Source organism: Rhinoderma darwinii, chromosome 5 (assembly GCF_050947455.1).
Source record: "Rhinoderma darwinii isolate aRhiDar2 chromosome 5, aRhiDar2.hap1, whole genome shotgun sequence".
NCBI classification, from domain to species: Eukaryota; Metazoa; Chordata; class Amphibia; order Anura; family Rhinodermatidae; genus Rhinoderma; species Rhinoderma darwinii.
In genome coordinates this window covers 232,469,331-232,497,253 of record NC_134691.1, presented here as the reverse complement: position 1 = coordinate 232,497,253, position 27,923 = coordinate 232,469,331, and the positions used below count along the sequence as shown (strand labels likewise).

General features: G+C 40.9%; 1 long non-coding RNA gene across 2 annotated transcripts in view; it reads right to left on the bottom strand.

Annotated features, from left to right (window-relative positions):
* Positions 1-1,459: 1,459 nt before the first annotated feature.
* LOC142652864 (uncharacterized) overlaps positions 1,460-27,923 on the bottom strand; it is a 45,510-nt gene continuing 19,046 nt past the window's right edge. For both annotated transcript variants that reach the window (XR_012847963.1, XR_012847962.1), the window contains 3 exons: positions 10,139-10,256; positions 9,374-9,488; positions 1,460-2,629 (listed from right to left, as the gene is read on the bottom strand). This is a non-coding gene — a long non-coding RNA (uncharacterized LOC142652864). The remainder of the gene's footprint in view (positions 2,630-9,373; positions 9,489-10,138; positions 10,257-27,923) is intronic.

Sequence of the window (27,923 nt, the reverse complement as noted above, 5' to 3'; positions counted from 1 at the left end):
GCCCCAGACATCGCTGTTCATATGTGGACAGCGATGTCAGGGAATTCCACAGAGTCCCGGAGCAGAGCAGACACCAACGCTCTGCTCGGGACTCCGGCTCTGGGGAAGCCCCAGACATCGCTGTTCATATGTAGACAGCGATGTCAGGGAATTCCAGAGTCTCGGAGCAGAGCCGATACTAGCGGCTCTGTGTCCCGCGGGCCGCAGATGACAGCCCATGGGGCCGCATGCGGCCCGCAGGCCGCGTGCTTGAGACCCCTGCTGTAACTATTGTATACGATGTTGGAAAATTGAAATGTGAATGTTAATGTGTTATTTCATTTCTGTGTTCGTATCAATAAAATTGGATTGATTTAAAAAAAAAAAAAAAACCCTTTGCGCACCATGACTTAATAGCATGTCGTGGTGTGGGGGGTGATGTATGGATCGTCTCACGCACTGAGCCCGCGCCATACACTGTGGGTGTCAGCTGTGTATTACAGCCGATACTTGGGACTAACGGACAGAAACCGCGAACACGCTGTTACAGAAGAATGTAAAAATGACAATATACTGCAATACATTAGTATTGCAGTGTATTCTGCCAGTGATCTAATGATTGCTGGTTCAAGTCTCCTAGGGGGGACTAATAAAATGTGTAAACACAAAAAGTAAATAGTTATTAGTGGAAAAAATTAAATAAATATTTAAAGTCCAAAAAGAAACCCTTTTCACATTTTTTCTCTAAAGTAATGTAAAAAAATACACAAAAAAATACACAAAATTGGTATCCCTGCGTCCATAAAAGTCCAAGCTATTACAATATACCATTATTTAACTCGCACGGTGAACGCCGTGAAAAATAAAGAATTTTAAACGGCAAAATCAGTTTTTTGGTCACCTTCGCTCTACCAAAAAACGTAATAAAAAGTGCTCAAAAAGTCTTCTGTAGCAAAAAATTGTACCAATAAAAACTACAGCTCGTCCCGCAAAAAATAAGCCCTCACACCACTCTATTGACTTAAAACTAAAAAAAGTTGTGGCTCTCGGAAAGCAGGGAGGAAAAACGGAAAAGAAAAAGCAAAACATGGATCAGTTCGGAAAGGGTTAATTACTTTCTAATGAAAAAACATTTATGACCACACGTGGGATATAGCCGTACTCGGGAGAAATTGCTTTACAAATTTTCACGGCCTAATTCTAATAAATTCTGCAAAAGACGTGGGGCCCCAATGCTCACTATACCCCTAGATAGATTCCTTAACTGGTGTAGTTTCTCTGTTTTGGTCTCAGTGGCTTTGCAGATTCGACATGACACCCAAAAACTATTCCAGCTAAACTTGAGCTCCAAAAGCCAAATAGCGCTCCTTCCCTTCTAAGCCCTGGTGTGGGTCCAAACAGCAGTTTATTACCACATATGGGGTATTTACGTAATCAGGAGAAATTGCTTTACAAATGTTGGGGTGCTTTTTCTCCTTTATTCCTTGTAAAAATTAAAAATGTCTACCTTCTTACAGGAAAAAAGGATTTTCATCTTCACAAACTAATTCAAAGAAATTTAGCAAAAAAACTGTGGGTTCAAAATCCTAACTATACCCATAGATAAATTCCTTGAGGTGTTTAGTTTCCAAAATGGGGTCACTTTTGGGGGGGGGGGGGTCTTTACTGTTTTGGTACCACAAGAACTCTTCAAACCTGACATGGTGCCTAAAATATATTCTAAAAAAAGGAGGCCCCAAAATCCTCTAGGTGCGCCTTTGCTACTGAGGCCTGTGTTTCAGTCCATTACCGTACTAGGACCACATGTGGGATATTTCTAAAAACTGCAGAATCTGGGCAATAAATATTGAGTTGCATTTCTTGGGTAAAACCTTCTGTGGTACAGAAAAAAATGTATTACAAATGAATTTTCGAAAAAAAAAAAAAAAAAGAAATTTGTAAATTTCACCTCTACTTTGCTTTAATTCCTGTGAAACACCTAAAGGGTTAAAACACTTTCTGAATGCTGTTTTGAATACTTTGAGGGGTGCAGTTTTCAAATGGGGTGATTTATGGGCACTTTCTAATATATAAGGCCCTCAAAGCCACTTCAGAACTGAACTGGTCCCTGAAAAAATAGGCTTTTGAAATTTTCTTGAAAATATGAGAAATTGCTGCTAAAGTTCTAAGCCTTGTAACGTCCTAGGAAAATAAAAGAATGTTCAAAAAACTATGCAAACAAAGTAGACCTATGGGAAATATAAAACTAGTAAGTATTTTGTGTGGTATTACTATCTGTTTTACAAGTACACATTTAAATTTAGAAAAATGCACATTTTTGCTAATTTTCTCTAAATCGTGGTGTTTTTTACAAATAAATATTGAATCTACCAAATTTTCTCCCTAACAAAGTACAATATGTCACGAGAAAACAATCTCAGAATCACTTGGCTAGGCAAAAGCATTCCGGAGTTATTACCACATAAAGTGACACGTCCGATTTGAAAAATCTGCTTCGTCCTGAAGGCCAAAACAGGCTCAGTCCTGAAGGGGTTAAGAATCCGGTGCAGCCCGGTCTCCAAGTTGCACGTGTTCTTGATACTGCAAGTGGATGATTGCATCTCTACATCTGCTATGCTGTGTAGTAGAGTATTCCCTAGTCAGCGAGACCCTAGAAGAGAAACCTCATTTCTCAGATTATATTTATCTCAAATGACAGTATATTGAAGTGCATTAAAACTAGGAAAGTTTTGCTAAATTCATTTACGGATTTGCAACTGCAGATTAGATACATGACATTCCTTGTACCTTTGTATAAAGATTTGTTCATCGTAAAAGGTCAGCTACCAAAACATTTTACACATCTCTACTAATATTGGTAAAATTACATCTTCCTCCCCTTCCTGCAACCTGAAGTTCCCTTCCAACCCCTACACTGAAGGATTGAACCGGATTCTTGATAGTGTTAATTTATCCTGCATAATGGATTACAATCTACCGTTGCTCATTTTAAACAGTTTGAAGATGAACTCCACCTTTTAAAGGGAAATTACCAGTTAAATAGAAGTCTACCACCAACGCCCTTCACCATCCCTCCATTAACACAGAAAGGCTTGATACATAATGGGGGGCTTACGAACCATAATAAACTTTAAGTGATCATGAAAAGGGCAGTTTTGGGAACCAGCTTCGGACTGCCATTGTAATCTTTATTTTTTCTTTAGCTTCCTAATGGAGTAACCTGAAAAAGGAAACGTTACACCTGATGGCCATACATTAAGCCACTATAATGGATTACAAGCTACCTTTACACTGCCCATCTCAAGCATAGTCTGAAGATGAAGTCCACCTTTTAAAGGGAAATTACCAGTTAAATAACCGTCTACCACCAACGCCCTTCATCACCCCTCCATTAACACAGAAAGGCTTGATACATAATGGGGGGCTTATGAACCATAATACCTTTAAGTGAAAATAAAAGGGGCAGTTCTGGGAACCAGCTTTGGATAGCCATTTAAAACCTGGTACTATGGGATCTACAGAGTACATTTGAAGTCTCACGAAATATCACAAGCCAATGTATTTTAGCACTAGGTGGAGGCCGTAATCATATACAGCACTACTCCATGTAAAAATTAAGGAAATCTGGGATGGGGTGGGTCTTCACCAGAAAAGGTGAAAAGTAAACTACTTTGAGTAGAACATAAGTCGTCCTACTATTAACCCCTTAACGCTCAGTGACATACTATTACGCCAGGGAATGCGCCCTGTTCGCGCTCCATGACGGAAAAGTACGTCACGGGAGTAACGGCCGTTTCGGCCGTCCTCCCGAGACACAGGAGCTGTGACAGCTGCTGTCTCGTACAGCAACTGTCACAGCTCCTACAGAGGGGGGACCGATCGCTGTGTCCCCGCTGATTAACCCCTGAAAAGCCGTGTTCAATAGCGATCACGGCTTTTTAGGGGTTAAGCTGCCATCGCCGGCCTGCTACACGATAGCGGCCGGCGATGGTGACTATGGCAACCGGACACCAAACAATGGCGTCCGGCTATGCCATCGACGGAAGCCTAGTGGGTCCTGACAACGTCAGGACCCACTATGCTTGCTGTCAGTGAGTAGCTGACAGCTCTAATACACTGCACTACGCATGTAGTGCAGTGTATTAGAATAGCGATCAGGGCCTCCTGCCCTCAAGTCCCCTAGTGGGACAAAGTAATAAAGTAAAAAAAAGGTGTAAAAATAAGAAAATAAAAGATTTAAAAGTAATAAAAGTAAAAATCCCCCCTTTTCCCTTGTCATTTATTATTAATAAAAACATATAAACAAATAAACTATACATAATTGGTACCGCCGCGTCCGTAATGGCCTGGACTACAAAATTATTTTATTATTTATCCCGCGCGGTGAACGCCGTAAAAGAAAATAATAAACCGTACCACAATCACAATTGTTTGGTCACTTCACCTCCCAAAAAATGGAATAAAAAGAGATCAAAAATATTGTATTGATGGAAACTACAGTTCGTTACGCAAAAAATAAGTCCTCGCACGGCTTTATTGATGGAAAAATAAAAACGTTATGGCTCTTAGAATAAGGTAACACAAAAAGAAAATGATTTTTTACAATACGTATTTTATTGTGCAAACGCCATAAAACGACAAAAAAAAAAACAAAACTATAAACATCTGGTATCGCCGTAATCGTCTCACTCCGCAGAATAAAGTGAATATGTCATTTATAGCGCACGGTGAACGCTGTAAAAAAAAAATAGAATAAAAAAACAATAGTAGAATTGCTGTTTTTTAGTCACCGCGCCACCTAAAAATAGAATAAAAACTGATCAAAAAGCCGCATGCACCCCAAGAAAACTACAATGGATTCCTCAAGGGGTCTAGTTTCCAAAATGCTGTCACTTTTGGGGGTTTTCCACTGTTTTGGCACCACAAGACCTCTTCAAACCGGACATGGTGCCTAATAAAAAGGTGGGCTCAAAATCCACTAGGTGCTCCTTTGCTTCGGAGGCCGGTGCTTCAGTCCATTACCACACTAGGGCCACATGTGGGATATTTCTCAAAACTGCAGAATCTGGGCAATAAATATTCAGTTGTGTTTCTCTGGTAAAACCTTTTGTGTTATAAAAAAAAGTGGTATAAAAAGGAGAATTTCACCTCGACTTTGCTCTAAATTCCTGTGAAACACCTAAAGGGTTCATAAACTTTCTAAATGCTGTTGTGAATACTTTGAGGGGTCTAGTTTCTAAAATAGGGTGTTTGATAGGGGTTTCTAATATATGGGCCCCTCAAAGCAACTTCAGAACTGAACTGGAACCTAAAAAAAATAAATAAATTAGGCAATACTTCGTTTCTTACATTATACTGATAATGAGCCGTGCCCACCCCGAGATAACCCCAGTTTTGACCGTTTGTATAAATGGAGACCCCTATTAGACCGTTTCAGTGCCTGGTTTTCCCAAGCATACACCCCCGAGAAGTGTATTTCTATTGATGAGTCCCTGGTAGATTTTCAAGGGAGGGTTCAATTCCGCCAGTACCTGCCGGGTAAGAGGGCAAGGTATGGCGTAAAGATGTATAAGCTGTGCGAGAGTGCATCAGGGTATACCTACAAATTTAGGATATATGAAGGGAAGGACAGCAGTATTCAGCCCCCAGAATGCCCCCCCCCCCCCTTTACTGGGAGTTAATGCAAAAATTGTGTGGGATTTGGTGCGCCCACTGCTGGACCAGGGTTACCACCTCTACCTGGATAATTTTTATACCAGCGTCCCACTCTTCAACTGCCTCACTCCCAGAAGTCCTGCGGCATGCGGCACCGTTAGAAGAAATCTGAGAGGCCTCCCTAAGACTCTGCAGGGCAAACGCTCAGAAGTGGTGAGAGCAGGGCACAATCTAGCAGCAACATATTGTGTGTCAAGTACAAGGACAAGGGAGATGTCACACCAGTACCCATGTACCTGTACGAGGTAGTAGTACAGAGACCCCCAAACCAGACTGCATCCTGGGCTACAATAGGTACATGGGAGGGATGGACTTGTCAGATCAAGTCCTTAAGCCCTACAGCGCTATGCGGTGTGGTATAAGAAGCTGGCCAGGCACATCATACAGATGGCATTGTACAACGCGTACGTGCTACATCGATGTACAGGCCAGACCGGAACTTTCCTGGAATTTCAAGAGGTGGTTATCAAGAAACTAATTTTTATGGACCAAGAAGGGGGGGTGCACCCAGTACTTCTGGAGGCGAGGCCACACGCATCGTACCAGGGCAACACTTTCCAGGAGAAGTTCCCCAAACTGGCAAGAAAGGAAAAAGTCAAAAGAGGTACAAAGTCTGCTATAAGAGGGGGATAAGGAAGGACACAATATATCAATGTGACACGTGTCCCGAAAAACTAAGGCTCCGTATGAAAGAGTGCTTCAAAATGTATCATACATCCCATGATTTTTAATCTACCCCAGTTTTACTTACCCTGATGCACTCCGCACATCTTATCCCCCCTCGTCTTTCCCCTCTGAGCCCTGCTGCGTGCCTAGGCAGCTGATTACAGCCACATGTAGGGTATTGACGTATCCGTGAGAACCCACATTACAGTTTATGGGGTGTAAGTCTCCGGTCAAAATGCTCACTACACCTCTAGATGAATGCCTCAAGGGTGTAGTTTTTAAAACTGGGTCACTTCTTGGGGGTTTCAACTGTACTGGTACCTCAGGGACTTCTGCATACATGACTTTGCACCAAAAAAAATCCCCAGTAGGCCAAATGGTGGTCCTTTCCTTCTGAGCCCTCCCATGGGCCCAAACGGCAGTTTATCACCACAAATGGGGTACTGCCGCACTCAGGACAAATTGGGCAACAGAATGGGGTATTTTATTTCTTGTGAAAATTAGAAATTTTCAGCCAAAACTACATATTATTGGGAAAAATTATTTTGTTTTAATTCCCAGCCCAATTCAAATAAGTTATGTGAAAAAACTGTGGGGTCAAAATGGTCACAACACCCATAAATGAATTCCTTGAGTGGTGTAGTTTCCAAAATGGGGTCACTTCTGGTCGGTTTCCATTGCTTTGATACCTCTGGGGCTCTGCAAATGCGACATGGCACCCGAAAACCAATCCAGAAAAAACTGGACTCCAACAAACACATAGCGCTCCTTTGCTTCTGAGCCCTCCCATGGGCCCAAATGGCAGTTTATCACCACAAATAGGGTATTGCCGCACTAAGGACAAATTGGGCAACAAAATGGGGTATTTTGTTCCCTGTGAAAATAGGAAATTTTGATCATAAATTACATCTTATTGGAAAAAATGTCTTTTTTAATTTCACAGCCCAATTAAAATAGGTGCTGTGAAAAAACTGTGTGGTCAAAATGATAACAGCCATAAATTAATTCCTTGAGGGGTGTAGTTTCCAAAATGGGGTCACTATTGGGGGATTCCTACTATTTTGGCACCTCAACACCTCTTCAAACCTGGCATGCTGCCTAAAATATATTCTAATAACAAAGGGGCCTCAAAATGCACTAGGTACTTTTTTGCTTCTAGGGCTTGTGTTATTCCAGGAGCACACTAGAGCCACATGTGGGACACTTCTAAAAACTACAGAATCCGGGCATTACATATTTAGTAGTGTTTCTCTGGTAAAAGCTTCCGTGTTACACAAAAAAAATTGAATAAAATTGAAATTCAGCAAGAAAAATGAAATTTGCAAATTTCACCTCCACTTTGCTTTAATTCCTGTGAAATGCCTGAAGGGTTAAAAAACTTTCTAAATGCTGTTTTGAATACTTTGGGGGGTCTAGTTTTTAAAATGGGGTGTTTTTTATCAGGGTTTCTAATACATAGGCCCCTCAAAGCCACTTCAGTACTGAAGAGGTACCTTAAAAAAAGGCTTTTGAAATTTTCTTAAAAACAAGAGAAATTGCTGTTTATGTTCTAAGCCTTGTAACGTCCAAGAAAAATAAAATAATGTTCAAAAAACTATGCCAATCTAAAGTAGACATATGGGAAATGTGAACTAGTAACTATTATGGGTGGTATAACCGTCTGTTTTACAAGCAGATGCATTTAAATTCTGAAAAATGCCATTTTTTTATAAATTTTCCCTAAATTTTGCACATTTTCACCAATAAACACCGAATATATCGTCCAAATTTTACCACTAACATAAAGCCCAACGTGTCACGAGAAAACAATCTCAGAATCGATTGGATAGGTTTAAGCATTCCGACGTTATTACCACATAAAGTGAAATATGTCAGATTTGAAAAATGGGCTCTGAGCCTTAAAGGAACAGTGTCATCACAAATTATTTTTTTATATGTTAAAGATGTTAGTGCTTTATTAAAAACGTTTAAATTCATTTGTGTGTTTGTTTTACTTTTTCTTATTTTTACACTTTTTCTTCCCTATGGGGGCTGCCATTTTTTGTTCCATTTCTGTGTGTGTCGATTAACGACACATACAGACATGGAATACGGCAGCCACAGTCCCATAGGGACTGCGAACGGCTCCCGTCCCATTGACTGCAGTGTACGGCGTCTGTGTGGCAACTGCGCATGCGCCGCTCCCACACAGTCCTATTCGAAATTGGCGCCGTCCGGCGCCATTTTCCTGTGGACCGGAAGTCGCGGCCGGACAGTAATATTACTACTTCCGGTCGCGGCTTCCGGATTTGTGCACTTGCACCAGCGGCAGCAAACGGAGCGGACGGGCCGGAGGGAGCCGCGGCGGCAGGAGCAGGTAAGAGATTTCAATGTATGTTCGTGTTTGTGTGTGTTTACTACTGTATGTAAACCTACTACACTGTGGGTTAGCTCAAAAAATGGCGACACACAGTGTAGGAGGTTACATCGTTCAAACCCCTCGTTTATCCCGGCACTAGCCAGGATAAAGGAGGGGGGGATGCTGAGAGCTCACTAGAGCGAGGGCTTTTAACCCAATGTTGCAATGCTGCAATTTTGGGAACAGCTCCATCTAGTGACCAAAAATGGGTAGTATTATAAATTAGAAATAATTAATAATATTTCCTGGACTCGTGCAAAAAAATAAAAAAAATTTGAACAATGTTTAATCACCCACACACTAAATGTTTAATTTTTTTTAAAAAAACATGATTTTCTGGCAACACATTCCCTTTAAGGCCAAAACAAGGCTGCGTCCTTAAGGGGTTAATAAAACCCAAAGATTAAGAAAACAAACAAAATCACCAATGCCAACAACCTCTTCCCCCACTAACACTAAAAAGATTTGATTCATAACGGGGGAATATGAATCAATATTTTTTTAGTTTTAACAGAGAGAAGGGAAGTATTGAGACCAGCGAAGGATTGCCATTTTCTGCCTCTTGTGTTGGGTACAATGTAAAGTGGGAAAATAATGAAAAAGTTTTTCACATACCATCTTATGTTGGCTTCCTGCCCTGTCTTGTTGAATGACTAGCACATGGATGGCAAAGTTGGGTGGTTGTTGGTTACTTCGGAGGTCCACAGTAGATAGAAACAACTTCTCATGCCTACAAGAAAGAAAAACACTAAGGCTGGATTCACACGAGCGTGTGCCTTTTGCGCACGCAAAAAACGCGGCGTTTTGACTGCGCAAAAGGCACTTGACAGCTCCGTGTGGCAGCATCATATGATGCGCCGCTGCGTGGTTTTCGCGCAGCCGCCATCATTATGACACTTCATTTGGATGTTTGTAAACAGAAAAGCACGTGGTGCTTTTCTGTTTTCATTCATCCTTTTGACAGAAGTTGTGCAAATCATGCTCAAGAAGCTACTACCTATCCTGCCGCAACTAGGGATGGGTTGACATTTTCACCATGTAGTTGTATGGTGAACACCTTATTACTATGGTTTATTACAGTAATGGTTTAGAATTCTAAAGCCATTATGTATGCTATTAACCTAGAAATGCTAATGAGATTACACGGTATGCTAAAAACAGCCAAGGGGCATTATGGAATGGAAAATAGGATGTAAATACCTGAAAGGAAGCGCCAAAGCCAGGAACATTATTCTAGCTGGCCAAAAGGCCTAAGGCAGGGAACGGTAATCCCAGTCAAGGCCAGAAACATCAGAAAGCATGTAGTTGGAGGCTTATGGGACAAGGACATCTGATATGACAAAGTCATTCAGACTTAAAGGAACTAAACTATGTACCTACCATCTGACAGCAACTCTGGCTAGCGACGACATGGTAGAAGCTGGCACGGAGATCTGGTTGTTTCACATTTCCCTAGGAATTGGTGTCCAGTGTCAGGAGGCAGCAATAAATCTTGAGGCTAAAAGAGAAAACAAGAGACGTAAGCTTTTAAGAATACTCCAAGAAAACCATTTAGCCTCATGGATAGTGCTGCTTACTAGGCGACAGAGCACGACGGGTTCATAGAAAATTAAAATGAGATCATGCCCCACTCTTCCTCAGGCAAAGTTTTTTTGTTTTTATTTTAAAGAGGCTCTGTCACCACATTACTGCTATAATCTACATTACAGCGCCAATCACATTATGTCGAAGATGGGCCACTTATAATGTGGTGACCGAGCCTCTTTAAGGGGGAAATAATTACTGATAAGTTTTATGTGGAAAGCCTTTGCAAGCTGCTGCACACATTTGTACAGGCCAGTCTTCAATTACAAATTCAGTTGAAAGATATACTATAACTTCAGATTTGTCAGACTATGGTGGCTAGAATGAAAGAGCCGACTCTACAGTGCCCTTCGCGTTTTGACCTTCGAGAGAAGTGATGACAGGTTATAGACTAATCCAGCAGCTGGCAACCCGCGCCTCTAGCGGTTGAGAAACTACAACTGCCAGCATGCACCGACAGATGCAAATGACTGCTGTAATGCAATTCTCTGGTCTGTCATCCCCTCTCCATGGTCAGAGTGAAGCTGTCCCTTGGTTCCAGTCCGCTTCTTACATATTAGTAATCTAGCAACTGATGAGAACTGCGGATATCCACGTTTTCCCTACTGTCCTCTCATGGTAACTATTTCCATTTTTATAAGGTGCAATGGAGTCAGATATGTTTTTGAGCTAGTGATATAATGGCAAAATATGGCCACTGATGGAGGGGCGTGTGACCAGACCCGTAAATAAGAAGCCTCCATTGAATAACGCTGTGCACTGCACTTGATAGTTTCCTTTATGGTGCATAATGTTATTCAATGGATGCTGCAGATGGAAAAATGTGGTCACATACCCCTCCAGACAGGGCTGTATTTGGAGTTGGTGCTGCCCTTGGCACTTTTAGGGCTGACACCCCAGGAAACGCAGCTTTAACGGCAAAAAAAAAAACGCACCATGTGTTAATTGCTGTGGATTTTACCTGCCAGATGAATTCAATAGGGGAAAACCTGCGACAGAAAACCAGCAATCCCGCAGAATAAATGGACATCAAATTATGACCTGTTTTTCGGTGAGGTTTTTTATGCAGCGTGTGGAGATTTGTTCAAATATCATCCACTCTAAGCTACTGTATTACACAGCGGATTTTTTGCAATGAAATCCATTGCGTAAAATCTGCAGAGTTTACGCTACGACATACCCTTGAAGAAAAGCTCAGTGCTAACTAACTCATTAACAATCCCTCCCCTGCCCCCTCCCTCACATGAACACTGGGGCCAATTCCCCTATACTTGATCAGGCCAGCTTATTATTTTAAAGAAAAAGAAAAATCACTCCTGAAGCAGCCCCCCTCCCAACTGGAGCAAAAAAAACTATGCCCGTTACCTCAGTACATCGTCCTACTTTAAAAGTAGGTCAATGAACAGACGTAACCTGGGACCATGTGTTGTAAACTAACCAATGATCACGTAGAGCTGTCACTGCTTAATTTCGACAGACCCAGGATGGCAAGTATAATTGTTTTGCTTATTTAGTCATTAGTATTACTAATGTGTTTTCTTCTTTTTTTTTTGTGTTTTTTTACAGGTTCGGTTGTTGGAATATGTCAGATTCGAGGACTACTTCGATGACGGTATTTTTATTTTCACTGAAATGGTTATGTGGGGTGCTTTTATTTCAATAAAATATTTTTCCTGTGTAGGTGTTTTCTATAACTTTATTACTGCTGACTTAGTAATGACGGCTGTCTGACTGACAGCGTCCATTACGGACGCGGGGCTTAATGTTAGCCGGTGAAGAGGCTAGCATTAACCCCTCCATTATGACCCCGATACCCACCGACACCAGGGGTGCCAGAAAGAGCAGGGTACAATCTAGTACCTGACCATCTTAAGTGATGGTTGGTAACTGGGGCAGCTGCAGGCTGGTATTACCCTGGGAAAGCCCAAAAACAAGGGTCCTTCCCACCCTGATAATGCTAGGCTGCAGCGGCTTTATAATATCTAGCTGGTTATGAAGAAAAATGTTTATAGCAATTATTTATTGGGGAAAAAAAAAAAACAGATGTGGGAGTCCCCACCTATTTTTCATATCCAGCCAGACAAAACCACAAGCTTGCATTAGCAGGGTGGGAAAGCCCATTGTTTTTGGGCATTCCCAGCCTGCGGCCGCCCCAGTACCCGACCATCACTTCAGATGGTCAGGTACTGGATCGTACCTGGCTCTTCCCAGTATCCCTGGTGGCGGTGGGTACCGGGGCAATAATGGGCGAGAGAGTGTTAGCTTCTGCACCGGCTAACACTAAGCCCCGCCTTAGTAATGGATGCCATCCATCACACAGCCACCATCACTAAGGCAGTGGTAATAAAGTTAAAAAAAATATATATATATTTTATTGAAATAAAAGGCCACACAACACTAGTTAAATTTATTGAAAATAAAAATGCTGTCATCTAAAATCCTTGAATCTGACGTAGTCCAACAACCTGTAAAAAACAGAATACACAAAAAAAACATTAGTAACATTAACCCCTTCCCTCTTTAGCCACTTTTGACTTTCCTTACACAGCCTCATTTTTCAAATCTGACATGTTTCACTTTATGTGGTAATAACGTCGGAATGCTTAAACCTATCCAAGCGATTGAGATTGTTTTCTCGTGACACATTGGACTTTATGTTCCTGCCAAAATTTGCTCGATATGTTCAGTATTTAATTGTCAAAAAAAACCAAAATATAGGGAAAAATTGCAATATTAGCATTTTTCTCAACATTAATGTATCTGCTTGTAAAACAGTGAGTTATAACACAAAATTGTTGCTAACTAACATTCCCCATAGGTCTACTTAAGATTGCCATAGTTTCTTTGAACATCCTTTTTTCTAGGACGTTACAAGGCATAGAACTTTAGCAGCAATTTCTCACATTTTCAAGAAAATTTCAAAAGGCTATTTTTACAGGGGCCAGTTCTGTTGTGAAGTAGCTTTGAGGGCCTTATATATTAGAAACCCCAAAAAAGTCACCCCATTTTAAAAACTTCAGCCCTCAAAGTATTCAAAACCGCATTTAGAAAATTTATTAACCCTTTAGACTTTTCACAGGAATTAAAGCAAAGTAGAGGTGATATTTATAAATTTCATATTTTTTTTCAGTAATTAATTTTGAAGCCAATTTTCTTTATAACACAAAGTCTTCGAGAAATGCAACTCAATATTTATTGCCCAGGTTCTGCAGTTTTAGGAAATATCTCACATGTGGCTGTAGCGTGCTACTGGACTGAAGCACCGGCCACAGAAGCAAAGGAGCACCTAGAGGATTTTGGGGCGCTCTTTTTATTACAATATATTTTAGGCACCATGTCAGGTTTGAAGGGCTCTTGCAGTGCCAAAACAGTGGAAATCCCCCATTTGGGAAACTACACACCTCCTCAATGAAATTATCTAGGGGTATAGTGAGCATTTTGACCGCACAGGTTTTTTACAGAAATTATTGGAAGTTTTTAAAGAAAATGTAGGTTTAGCAATATTTTTTTTTCTCATTTCCACAAGGACTAAAAGAGAAAAGGCACCAACAAATTTGTAAAGCAATTTCTCCTGAGTAAAACAATACCCCACATGTGGTAATAAACAGCTGTTTGGACACACGGCAGGGCTTAGAATGGAAAGAGCGCTATTTGGCTTTTGGAGTTCACATTTAGCAGGAATGGTTTGCGGAGGCCATGTCACATTTGCAAAGCCCCTGAGGGGACAAAACAATGAAAACGCCCAAAAAGTGACTCCATTTAGGAAACTACACCGCTTGAGTAATTCTTCTAGGGGTGTAGTAAGCATTTTGACCACATAGATGTTTCATAGAATTTATTCGAATTGGGCAGCGAAAATAAAAACAATCCTTTTTCTTCAATAAGACGTAGCTTTAGCGCAAAATTTTTCATTTTCTCAACAAAGAAAGATAAAGAAGAACCCAACATTTGTAAAGCAATTTCTCCCAAGTACAGCAATACCCCATATGTGGTCATAAACTGCTGTTTGGACACACGGCAGGGCTCAGAAGGGAAGGAGAGCCATTTGGAGTGCAGATTTTGCTGGATTGCTTGCTGGGCGCCTGTGGGCCCAAAACAGTGGAATTTTATTTTTTCATAGACGTAGTGGTATAAGGGCTGTTTTTTTTGCGGGACGAGCTGTAGTTATTATTAGTACCATTTTGGGGTACATGCGACTTTTTGATCACCTTTTATCCTATTTTTTGGGAGGCCAGGTAAACAAAAAAACGCAATTCTGCCCTAGTTTTTTTTAGTTTTTTATACAGCGTTCACCACGCGTTCTAAATTACATGTTAACTTTATTCTGCGGGTGAGTACGATTCCGGCGATACCTAATTTATAGAATTTTTTTATGTTTTACAACTTTTTGCACAATAAAATAACTTTTGTAAAAAGAATTTATTTTTTCTGTCGCCAAGTTGTGAGAACCTAAACTTTAATTCTTTTGTCGACGGAGCTGTTTGAGGGCTTGTTTTTTGCGAGACGAGCTAAAGATTTTATAGGTATCATTTTTGGATACGTGCGACTTTTAGCTGTTTTTATTCCAATATTTGTAGGGCCAAGTGACCAAATAACAGAAAATCTGGTATAGTTTTTTTTACGTTTTTTCTTACGCTGTTCACCGCGTGCAATAAATATAATATTTTGATACCTCCAGTCGTTATGGTCGCAGCGATACCAAATACGTATGGTTTCTTATTTTCCTTCAATGATAAAGGACTTGATAAGAGAAAAAGGGCGATTGTGTTTTATTTTATTACTTGAAACTTATTGTTTTCAAACCTATTTTTTTTTAACTTTTTTTACACTTTTTCAAGTCCCAATAGGGGACTTGAAGGTCCAACTGTCTGATGTCTTATTTCTAACACATTGCACTACCTACGTAGTGCAATGTATTAGATATAAAATGATAGTTTTTTTACCGCTCAGACGGTTGTAGATGACAATTTTGAAACATAGGTTATTACAACATTATGTGTTTCTTACATTATATACCGATCTTACATCTTATACATGTGGGTAAAATACCCTTTTTATTTTCTTTTTTGGTTAGAAGGTGGCTACAAAAAAGAAAAACGTGATGTAGATGTAATTAGAGCTGTGATTTAACCCTTTCAAGACCAAGCTCATTTTGACCTTCATGACCAGCCCCATTTTCTCAAGTCTGACATGTGTCTCTTTATGTGGTAATAACTCCGGAATGCTTTTGCCTATCCAAGCGATTCTGAGATTGTTTTCTCGTGACATATTGTACTTTATGTTAGTGGAAAAATTTGGTCAATAAATTCATTGCTTATTTGTGAAAAACACCAAAATTTAGAGAAAATGTGCAAAAATTATGATTTTTCTCTTTTTAAATGTATCTGCTTGTACAACAGATAGTAATACCACACAAAATAGTTACTATTTTATATAGTCCATATGTCTACTTTATATTTGCATAGTTTTTTTAAGATTATTTTATTTTCCCAGGGACGTTACAACGTTTAGAACTTTAGCAGCAATTTCTCACACAAGAAAATTTAAAAAGGCTATTTTTACAGGGACCAGTTCAGTTCTGAAGAGGCTTTGAGGGCCTTATGTACTAGATAGACCCCATAAATCACCCCATATTAAAATCTGCACCCCTCAAAGTATTCAAAATAGCATTCAGAAAGTTTAACCCATTAGGCGCTTCACAGGAATTAAAGCAAAGTAGAGGTGAAATTTACAAATTTTATTTTTTTTGCTGAAATTCATTTGTAATACATTTTTTCTGTATCACAGAAGGTTTTACCCGAGAAATGCAACTTAATATTTATTGCCCAGATTCTGCAGTATTTAGAAATATCCCACATTTGGCTCTAGTGTGCTAATGGACCGAAATACCGGCCTCAGAAGCAAAGTAGCACCTAGTGGATTTTGGCGCCTCCTTTTTTTAGAATATATTTTAGGCACCATGTCAGGTTTGAAGAGGTCTTGTGGTGCCAAAACAGTGGAAATCCCCCAAAAGTGAGACGGTTTTGGAAACTACACACCTCAAGGAATTTATCTAGGGGTATAGTTAGCATCTTGACCCCACAGGTATTTTGCTATATTTATTGGAGTTTGTCTGTGAAAGTGAAAATCTACTTTTTTTTCTGAAAAAATATAAAAAAAAATTATATTTGCAAGGAATAAAGATTAAAAAGCACCCCAGAACTTGTAAAGCTACTTCTCCCGATTACGACAATACCCCATATGTGGTACTAACCTGCTGTTTGGACCCACGGCAGAGCTCAGAAGGGAAGGAGCGCCATTTGGATTTTGAAGCGCAGATTTTGCTGGATTGTTTTTCAGTTCCATGTCGCATTTACAACGCCCTGGAGTAAGCAAAACAGTGGAACCCCCCCAAAACTGACCCCATTTTGAAGACTACACCCCTCAAGGAATTGTTCTAGGGGTATAGTTAGCATTTTGACCCCACAGTTTTTTTTGCTGAATTTAGTGGAATTAGGCCGTGAAAATGAAAATCTACTTTTTTCTGAAAAAACTGAAATTTTTAATTTTTACAATGAATAAAGGAGAAAAATTACCCCAAAATTTGTAAAGCAATTTGTCCTGATTACAGCAATACGCCATATGTGGTAATAAACTGCTGTTTGGACCCACGGCAGGACTCAGGAGGGAAGGAACAATATTTGGCTTTTGGAACTCAAATTTAGCTGGAATGGTTTTCGGGTGTCATGTCGCATATGCAAAGCCCCTGAGGTACCAAAACAGTGGAAACCTCCCAAAAGTCCCTTTAGGGTACTGGAACGAGCGATCATTAGGTCGCTGGTACAATACACTGCAATACTAATGTATTGCAGTATAATGTCATTTTACAGGCTCCTGTAACAGCGCGATCGCTGTTCCTGTCCGTTAGTCCCGGGTGTCAGCTGTAATACACAGCGGACACCTGTAGAATATGGAGCGTGCACAGCGCATGAGCCCGCTCCATAAATAACCCCTCGCACCACGACATGCTATTAAGTCGTGGTGCGCCAAGGCGTTCATGTGCAACGGATGGTGCAAAGTGAAAATTAAAATTTTCCACTGATATGCCATTTTAATGCATAATATATTGTGCCCAGTTTGTGCCACTGAAGACAAATACCTCATACAATGTTGAGCGGGTTCTCCCGGATATAAAATGTCATATGTGGACGTAAGCTGGTGTTTGGGCACGCTGTGGGGCTCAGAAGGGAGGGAACACCATTTGGCTTTTGGAGCGCAGATTTTGCTTGGTAACTGTTCTGTTTGGGGTTTTGCTGGTATTTCAGTTTATGATGTGGGGGTATATGTAAACCGGGCAGAGTACATCAGGGCATAATAAGAGGGTATAATAATGCGGTTCATAAATAATAATTCGCAGATATGTGGCCGGTGTCGCACTGATAAATGGCGCCCGATCTTATCTGCTTTTGGAACACTCTGCACATTTTGCATCGCCATATTCTGAGAGCCAGAACTTTTTAATTTTTTCTCCAACGGAGCTGTGTTAGGGCTTATTTGTTGCGGGACAATCTGTACTTTTCATTAGTACCATTTTAGGGTACATGTGTTTTTTTAATCACATTTTATTAGATTTTTTTGGAAGCAAAGTGACAAAGAAACAAATTCTGACAAAGTTTTTTGGTTTTTTGTATTTTTTTTTTTTTTTTACAGTATTCACCGTGCGGTGTAAGTGACATTCTACTTTATTCTGCGGGTCGGTACGATTACGGCGATACCATATGTATATAGGTTTTTTATGTTTTGTGGCGATTGCGCAGTAAAATCACTTTTCTATAAGATTATTTCTTTTTTGTGTCACCATATTCTGAGAGTCATAATTTTATATTTTTCCGTCAAAAAAGCGGTGTAAGGGCTTGTTTTTTGCGGGACGGGTTGTAGTTTTTATTGGTACTATTTTGGGGTACAAGCGACCTTTTGATCACTTTTTATTCTATATTTTGGGAGGGTTGCTGACAAAAAAAAGTGATTCTGACATTGTTTTTTAATTATTTTTTTTGTGGTGTTCACCGTGCGGGATAAATAATATTATAGTTTTATAGTTTGGGTTGTTACAAACGCAGTGATACCAAATATGTGTACTTTTTTTTAACATTTTCATTTTTTTCCTATAATAAAAGAATTATAGGAAAAAAAGCACTCTTTTTTTGTAACTTTTATAACAGTTTTTACACTTTTATAGAACTTTTTTATTACTTTATTTTTTACTTTTTACTTGTTTTACTTGAAGCCTGGCAGCACTGATCGCTGCTATAATACATTACACTACCTAGGTAGTGTAACGTATTATAAACGGTCAGTGTGACGCTGAGAGTCACACTGACAGGAAGCATATGAGAACCAGCATCCGGCTGGTTCTCATAGGCTGCTGTGCATGGCAGACCCGGGGGCCGTTGTGTGGCCCCCGGTTCTGCCTTATAACCGACTGCAGCACCTGCAATCGGTCCCCGGGAAAGTTTGTTGTAGCAACAAACTTTCCAGTTCGTTGCTACAACACACTTTCCCTGCGATCACATGACCGGTACCTGAACTAATCAGGTCCCGATCATATCTCCGGGACCAGAGGCAGGTGATAACAGCGCGATCCGGGTGTCAGCGCTACTCTGACACCCCCGGATCGCGCTTTTAACACACCGTGAATTCACGTCGGCACTGCACAGAGCACAGCAAGTGCCGACGTGAATATACAGTGGGCGGTCGGGAAGCGGTTAAAGAGAACATTTTAATTCAAAGTCCAAGTTTAACCCCTTAATGACCGGGCCTGTAAAAAAGACCTTAATGACCAAGCCAGATTTGTTAAATCTGGTATGTCTGACTTTATCAGAGAATGACTCTGCGAAAGTTTTGAATATCCAATTCTGACTGTTTTTTCATTACATGTTGTACTTTATTTTAGTGGTAAAAGTAGACTGATACGATTTGCGGAAAATTAAATAGAAAAATTGAAGAAATTTTGTAAAAATCATCATTTTTCCTCATTTTTAACTGCAATAGGTCACATATGTACATACATACTGTACAATTTTTTTTTATTAAATATATATTTCCATCTCTTTACTCTATTCTGGCAACACTTTTGGAAAAAAAAAAATTTTTTTTTGCGCAATTTAGAAGACTTACAAATTTTGTAATAATTTAATACATTTTGAAAGTACATTTTGTTTTCCTGCACCAAGCCAGGTCTTCAGAGGCTCATAGGTGTCAGAATGGTGGAAACCCCCAGAAGTGACACCATTTTGAAAACTACACCCCTTAAGGTATTTATTAAGGGGTGTTGTAAGTATTTTGACCCCACAGTTTTTTTGTAAGAATTCATGCAAAGCAGGCGTAAAAAAATATAATTTCACTTTTTTCATGAAAGTATCACTTTGAAGACCGATTTCTTTGTAAAGCGACCATGAGAATGAAGAAACACACCCCAAAATCTATCACCCTGTTTCTCCTGTTTTCAAAAAATGCCCCCATTGTGACCCTAATGCGTTGTCTGGACACACGGCAGGGCCCGAAAGGGAGGGAGCACCCGGAGACTTTCAGGACACACATTTTGCTTGAAAATGTTTCAGGTCGCATTACACATTTATAGAGGCACTAAGCTGCCAAAAAGATAGAAACTCCCTATAAATGACCCCATTTTGAAACCTAGACCCCCTTAAGGTATTCATCTAGGTGTGTAGTAAGTATTTTGACCCCACAGTTTTCGCAGGAATTAATGCAAAGCAGGTGGAAAGAGAAAAATTTCACTTTTTTTCACAAATGTGTCATTTTAAGGTCAGATTTCTTGTACAGAGGACATGAGAATAAGGAAATGCACCAGAAAATGTATCACCCTGTTTCTCCTGTGTTCAAAAATATCCCCATTGTGGCCCTAATGTGTTTCCTGGACACACGGCAGGACCCAAAAGGAAGGGAGAACCCGGAGGCTTTCAGGACACACATTTTGATTGAAAATGGGAGGATTCTACTTTTCTAGATTGAGAAATATATGTCCCTAACAGTTTCTACACCCTATGACTATGTCGTGCTAAGAAAGCAGCTGTCCTGAAATCATGTCAGTCCATAGACATTATGTATATCAACCTGCTCTGATATATAGTAAGTTAGAGTGGGAAAATTTATTAAACTGTTGGCGGAAAAAGGCAATATATCAAAAAAAAAAAAAAAAAGGATGAAGAATGTATCCAGCTATGTGGAAAACTAGAGCATGTTCACAGGATGAAAGAAAATTTGTAGGGCTGTAATGACTATTATTCAAAGTGACTGGTCATACAACGTCTCTTTAACTCCATCAATCCCTATATAAGGGACGAATGTGCCAAGTGACGCGGTACACCATAACAAGCCCCTGCCCGGCAAGGTAGGAACCGCCATGTGCACAAAACAACCAATCACCTGTAGAATATATAAAGGGGCAGTGTCCCACACCATATGTATAGATACAGTAAAGGACCACTACTCCCCAAATTAATGTCGCTATTTCTAGAAGTATTGTCGGGTGTAAGAGGTCCACCAAAAACCCGAACAAAACTGTAATAAAGCCCATAGTGTATTGATAAGGAACAGCTCGCTTATTAGAAATCCTCAGAATGAAAAGAAAAAACTATGCCGTATCCCCAGTGAGTAACAGCTATTTATGGCAGGACATAGTCATAACGGAAAAGGACATAAAAAGCTTTCAGGGCACAATTTTATCTGGAATGAATTTCAGGGCCTTATTCCACTTTATATAACTGGGTTATATCCCAAAATGACTCAATCTAGAAAAGTATATTTCCCTCCCTCCCAAAAAAAGTGCTAAAAAAAATAATCTCTAAAAGAACCCTAAATTTTGGCATCTCATAAACATACAGCGAAGCTGCTTCCCTAAAAAAAAAAAAAAAAAAAAAAAAAGGTGTACAGAAAAATAAAATCCTAAATAAATCCTGCATTTTAACTTTTATAGCTCACAAAAGAAAATTAGTAATGTGAAACAGATTTCAAAACAGGGACTTATGCATAGACCAGGGTTGGAAGGACAAGCGGAACAATAATATCTTGACTCACTTCGCTTTCCTCGTTTGCTGCAGACCCGACACCGTTTTTTGGGTTATTTTTGGTTAGGTGTTGAAGGGATGGAGTGTAAAAAATGTTTCTCAACAAGTCGGAGTACATCCTCTGACTCATGGACTACTCTCTGGTCTGCAGATTGAAATAGGAGATCTTCAATCACTTTCTCCTGAAATTCAAGGAATGCCACCCTGCCCGCTGATTTTTTGTACAGGACAAAGGCATTGTGCATCGCAACCTGGATGAGGTATATTGCCACTATCTTATACCATGTTCTGGTTTTCCTTTTAACCAGATAAGGTTGTAACATCTGGTCGCACAAATCTACCCCACCCATGAATTTGTTATAGCCGATGACACGCACAGGCTTTTGCCTACCTGCAGAGGCCCCACGTTCCCTAACAGTTGCTGTTGCACTTGTATGGATAGTGCTGATCATGTAGACGTCCTTGCGGTCACGAAATTTTAAAGCCAGCATCTTCTCAATTTGAAGAGTGCATGACTCCCCCTTTCGTAGTTTTTTTTATCCACAAGTTGACGTGGGAAACCTTTGCGATTCCTGCGTATTGTGCCACAGGCTCCGATGTTGGCACAATGAAGGGCACTAAACAATGGCACACTGGTATAAAAACTGTCAGTGTATACATGATACCCCTTGTGTAGGAAAGGGCCAATTAAATCCCACACAATCTTACCAGTGGTACCAATATTTGGAGGGCACCCTGGTGGATTAAATTCACTGTCTTTACCCTCGTAGATCTTAAATGCACATGTGTAGCCAGTAGTGCTTTCACATAACTTGTAGATCTTTACCCTGTATTTTGCACTTTTTGAGGGTATGAATTGACGGAATGAGAGACGCCCTTTGAAATTCATTAGCGATTCATCCACTGCTAAATTTTCTTCAGGGGTATATGCTCCTAAAAAGGAGGAATTAAGAAAATTTAGCAAAGGCCGTCATTTATATAGCCGGTCACTGCTTCTGTCGCTGGAAGGGGGTGCCTGTAGGTTTTTGTCACTAAAGTGGAGAAATCGCATAAGTATTTCGTACCTGCTGCGTGACAATGCCAGAAAAAATGGGGATGGCATGTATAGGGCTTGATGCCCAATATGACCTAAGAGGGTTTTTTTTATAATTCCCATGTTAAGGGTGAGGCCCAGAATTTTTTTTATTTCCATTGCATTTGTGGGATTCCACAACCTGGCATGAGGTGACGAAGGCTTAATTGCAATGTACTGCCTGGCATACAAATTAGTTTCATGCACAAAATGTTCCAAAACTTGGTCCGTAATAAAAATATTAAAATAATTTAGTGGTGAAAAATTACTGACATTGGGACTTATGCCAGGAGAAGCAATAAAGTCATTTATGGTGGGAGAAAATAAACTTGTGGGTTCCCACACTAAATCGGTTTGGTGGGGTTGTGCGATTTTAGGGGCTGCACTTTGAACGGACGTTGTGGCAACTGCACCGTCTCCCATATCACTGGTGCTGGGTCTCCTATCCATAGAATCCCTTGAAGCGACACTTTCGCTGTCGCTTTCAAGTAAAAGCTCAACTTCAGATGCATAATCCGTATCTGAACATAGCATCTGATAGGCTTCCTCAACGCTGTATCTTCTGGCAGCCATAATGATAATACAGTCTAAACCGCAAATAAATGTAACTAGCGGTTTAAATTTTTTTTTATCAACTAATAAACTAAGAACACTAAAGGAATGAAACTTTTTTTAAATTTTTTTTTTTACGTTTTTTTTTCAAACCTAAACCTAAACCCTACGCCTAACACAAACCGTAAACCCAAGCCCAGAACAGCAGTCTACGCCGTCTAACAGCGTACCCTAAAAAGAAAGTAGTTTATAGTACGATTCTTAGTATATACAGTAAACATTTTCTCTTCAGAACGCCCAGCTTCTGGCAGTGCAGACACAGCCGTGTTCGAGAGATCACGCTGTGACGTCACTTCCCCAGGTCCTGCATCGTGTCAGACGAGCGAGGACACATCGGCACCAGAGGCTACAGATGATTCTGCAGCAGCATCGGCGTTTGCAGGTAAATCGATGTAGCTACTTACCTGCAAACGCTGATGCTGCTGCAGAATCAACTGTAGCCTCTGGTGCCGATGTGGCCGACACGATGCAGGACCTGTGAGTGACGTCACAGATCTGCACTGATGCTAAGATGCAGCGATCACTTTCGATTGCTGCAGCGAAGGGGTTAATGGCAGGGATCGGAGCTAGCTCTGGTTTCTGCCATTACAGGTGGATGTCAGCTGTAACATACAGCTGACTACCACCGTTGATGACGCCAGATCAGCTCTTGAGTCGGCGCCATCTTGCCGGTGGCTACGGAAGCCGATCAGGCTCCGCCGCCAGGCGGGTCCTGACCGGCTTCCGTGCTAGGCAGACCGGGAGGCCAGTATTAGTATTATCCGGTTTTCATTGCTGGGGCTCCGATGAGCTGCAAACACCTTAAGTGCATCGCTTGTGTTTGAGCGCTGCATTTAAGGAGTTAATGGCGGGGATCGAAGCTAATTTCGGTCACCACCATTACAGCCGGATGTCAGCTGCAAGATACCGCTGAGATCCGGCGATGATGGCACAGGCTCAGCTTCTGAGCCGGTGCCAAACATTTGGCGTATGGATACGGCAATTTGCGGGAAGTCATGGCTTTCCATGGCGAACCCATACGGCAAATGTCGGGAAAGGGTTAAGTAAGAAAGCAAAACCATTATCATACTTGCCATCCTGGGTCTGTGACAGCAAACAAAGCAGCTCTTAGCGATCATTGGTTCATTGAAATCACATGGCCCCAGGTTACCTCAGTTCATTGGCCTACTTTTAACCCCTTCCCGACATTTGCCGTAAATGTACGTCATGGAAAGCATAGACTTCCCGCATCTTGCCGTACATTTACGCCGAATGTTTGGGACCGGCTCAGAAGCTGAGCACCCATCACCGGATCACCGAATACCAGCTGTATCTTACAGCTGACATCCGGCTGTAACGGCGGGGACCGAAATTAGCTTCGCTCCCCGCCATTAACCCCTTAAGTGCAGCGCTCAAACGCAATCGCTGCACTTAAGGTGTTTGCAGCTCATCGGAACCCCAGTAATGAAATTGCCGGGGTTCCGGTGGCTGCAATGGCAACCGGAGGCCTAATACTGGCCTCCCGGTCTGCCTAGCACTGAAGCCGGTCAAGATCCGCCCAGCGGCGGAGCCTGATCGGCTTCCGTAGCTGCCGGCAAGATGGCGCCGGGTCAGGAGCTGATCCGGCGTCATCAGCGGTGGAAGTCAGCTGTACTGTACAGCTGACATCCACCTGTAACGGCAGGAACCGGAGCTAGCTCCGATCCCTGCCATTAACCCCTTCGATGCAGCAATCGAAAGCGATTGCTGCATCGTAGCGGTTACTAGCAGATCGCCAGCCCTGACAGGCAATCGGGACTGGCGACTGCTGTTATGGCAACAGGAGACACAATGGTCTCCTGCTCTGCCATTACGGAAGCCGATTAGGCCCCGCCGGGAGGCGAAGCCTAATCGGCTTGCTGTCAGTGAATGACTGACAGATCTAATACATTGCACTACATAAATAGTGCAATGTATTAGAAAAAAAAATCTGACCGTTGGACCTTCAAGTCCCCTAGTGGGACTTGAGAAAAAGTGTCAAAAAAGTGTAAAAAATAGAAGTGCAAATAATAAAAGTTTGAAAACAATAAAAGTTTCAAGTAATCAAATAAAACACAATCCCCCTTTTACTCTTATCAAGTCCTTCATTATTGAAAAATAATAATAAACCATATGTATTTGATATCGCCACAACTGTAATGACCTGAGGTATCAAAATATTATATTATTTATTGCACGCGGTGAGCAGCGTAAAAAAAACGTAAAAACGTTACCAGAGTTTGTTTTTTAGTCACTTTGCCCTACAAATGTTAGAATAAAAAGTGATCAAAAAGTCGCACGTATCCAAAAATGATACCTATAAAAACTATAGCTCGTCCCGCAAAAAACAAGCCCTCATACACCTCCGTCGACAAAAAAATTAAAAAGTTATGGTTCTCACAACTTGGCAACTGAAAAAATACATTTTTACAAAAGTAATTTTATTGTGCAAAAAGTTGTAAAACATAAAAAAGTCCTATAAAATAGGTATCGCCGGAATCGTACTGACCCGCAGAATAAAGTTAACATGTAATTTATAACGCATCGTGAACGCTGTATAAAAAAAAAGAAAAAAGCTGTGCCAGAATTGTGTTTTTTTGTTTACCTGGCATCCCAAAAAATAGGATAAAAGGTGATCAAAAAGTTGCATGTACCCCAAAATGGTACCAATAATAACTACAGCTCGTCCCGCAACAAACCAGCCCTCATACCGCTACGTCTATGAAAAATAAAATTAGTTATGGCTCCAATAAGTCAGGAAATAAAAAAATATGCAGTTGTGCCCGAGGGGAACATTTCTTCTGTTTGAAGAGGCGATTTATCAAGGACCTAAAATTAGGGAACCAGGAAAGGGAGGGCCCAAACATATCCGCTGGAAGCGATAGTGCCCATATTATACCAGGACAACACTTCCTAGCAAAATTCCCCAAACTACAAAGGCGCGGAGTGTGGACCAAAAGGGGGATAATAAAGGACGCCATATATCAGTGCGACACCGGCCTGTGCAGAAATGATTGTGTCACAGCGTAACACACATCTATGGATCATTTTATTGTTTTTTTTTACCCCATTATTATACCACCTGACTATGCCCCTTATATACTCCGCCCGGCTTACATATGCCCTACATTATAAACAGAAACACCAGTAAGACTCCAAACAAAACTACTACCAAGCAAAATCCACACTCCAAAAGCCAAATGGCGTTTCCTCCCATCTGAACCCTACAGCGTCCCCAAACAGCAGTTTCCTTCCACATATATGGCACAGTCATACCCGGGAGAACCCTTTTAGCAATTTTTGGGGTGTGTGTCTCCAGTGGCATAAGCTGGGCACGACATTTGCCACTGAACGGCATATCTAGGGAAAAATATAAATTTTTAATTTGCACCATCCACAGCGCATTCATTTATGGAAAAGACCTGTGGGGGGAAAATGCTCACTACACCCCTTAATAAATGCCTTGAGGGGTGCAGTTTCCATAATGGGGTCACTTCCCAGGGGTTTATTTTTATTATTTCACATCTGAGCCTCTGCAGTTGTGAACCAATACTTTGTAAATCGACAAATTAGGCCTCAATTTTACATGGTACGCTTTCACTCCTGAGCCTGGTCGACTGTCCAGGCAAGAGATTAGGGCCACATGTAGGGTGTTTCTAAAACCAGGAAACCCAGCATAATAATTAGAGAGCTGTCTTGTTATGGTGGCACAAGCTGGGCACCACATATTGGCATATCTATGGAAAAAAATCCCATTTTCACTCTGCAACATCGAGTGCACGCTAATTTCTACAAAACATCTGCAGGGTTAAAGAGGCTCTCACCAGATTATAAGTGCTCTGTCTCCTACATAATCTGATCGACACCAATGTAGATAACAGCTGTGGTTTTTATTTTGAAAACGATCATTTTTTTAGCAAGTTGAGCTAGTTTAGATTTATGCTAATGAGCTTCTCAATGGACAACTGGGCGTGTTTTTACTTTTTACCAACTGGGTGTTGTACAGTTGAGTATGACGCTGACCAATCAGTGACTAATCAGCGTCATACACTTCTCATTGTTCCAGCCCAGCTTTTTTCACTGCACAATCACACTGTGCTGTGGATCATGCTGGGCTGGAACAATGAGAAGTGTAGGACACTGATTAGTCACTGATTGGTCAGCCTCATACACTCCTCTGTACAACACCCAGTTGGTAAAAATTAAAAAAAACACCCAGTTGTCCATTGAGAAACTCATGAGCTAGTTTAGACTAGGTAAATGCATTGAGGGGTGTAGTTTCCAAAATGGGGTCACTTCTGGGGGGTTACCACTGTTTTGGGCCCACAGGCGCCCAGAAACCAATACAGCAACATCTGCACTCCAAATGGCGGTCCTTCCCTTCTGAGCCCTGCCGTGTGCCCAAACAGCAGTTTATGACCACATATGGGGTATTGTCGTACTCGGGAGAAATTGCTTTACAAATGTTCTTTTTTTCCTTTATTTGTTGCGAAAATGAAAAAATTTGAGCTAAAGCTACTTCTTATTGAAGAAAAAGGATTGTTTTTATTTTCACTGCCCAATTCTAATAAATTCTATGAAACATCTGTGGGGTCAAAATGCTCACTACACCCCTAGATGAATTCCTCAAGAGGTGTAGTTTCCTAAATGGTGTCACTTTTTGGGCGTTTACATTGTTTTTTCCCGTCAGGGGCTTTGTAAATGTGACATGACCTCCGCAAACCATTCCTGCTCAATGTGATCTCCAAAAGCCAAATAGCGCTCTTTCCCTTCTAAGCCACGCCGTGTCTTCAAACAGCCGTTTATTACCACATGTGGGGTATTGTTTTACTCG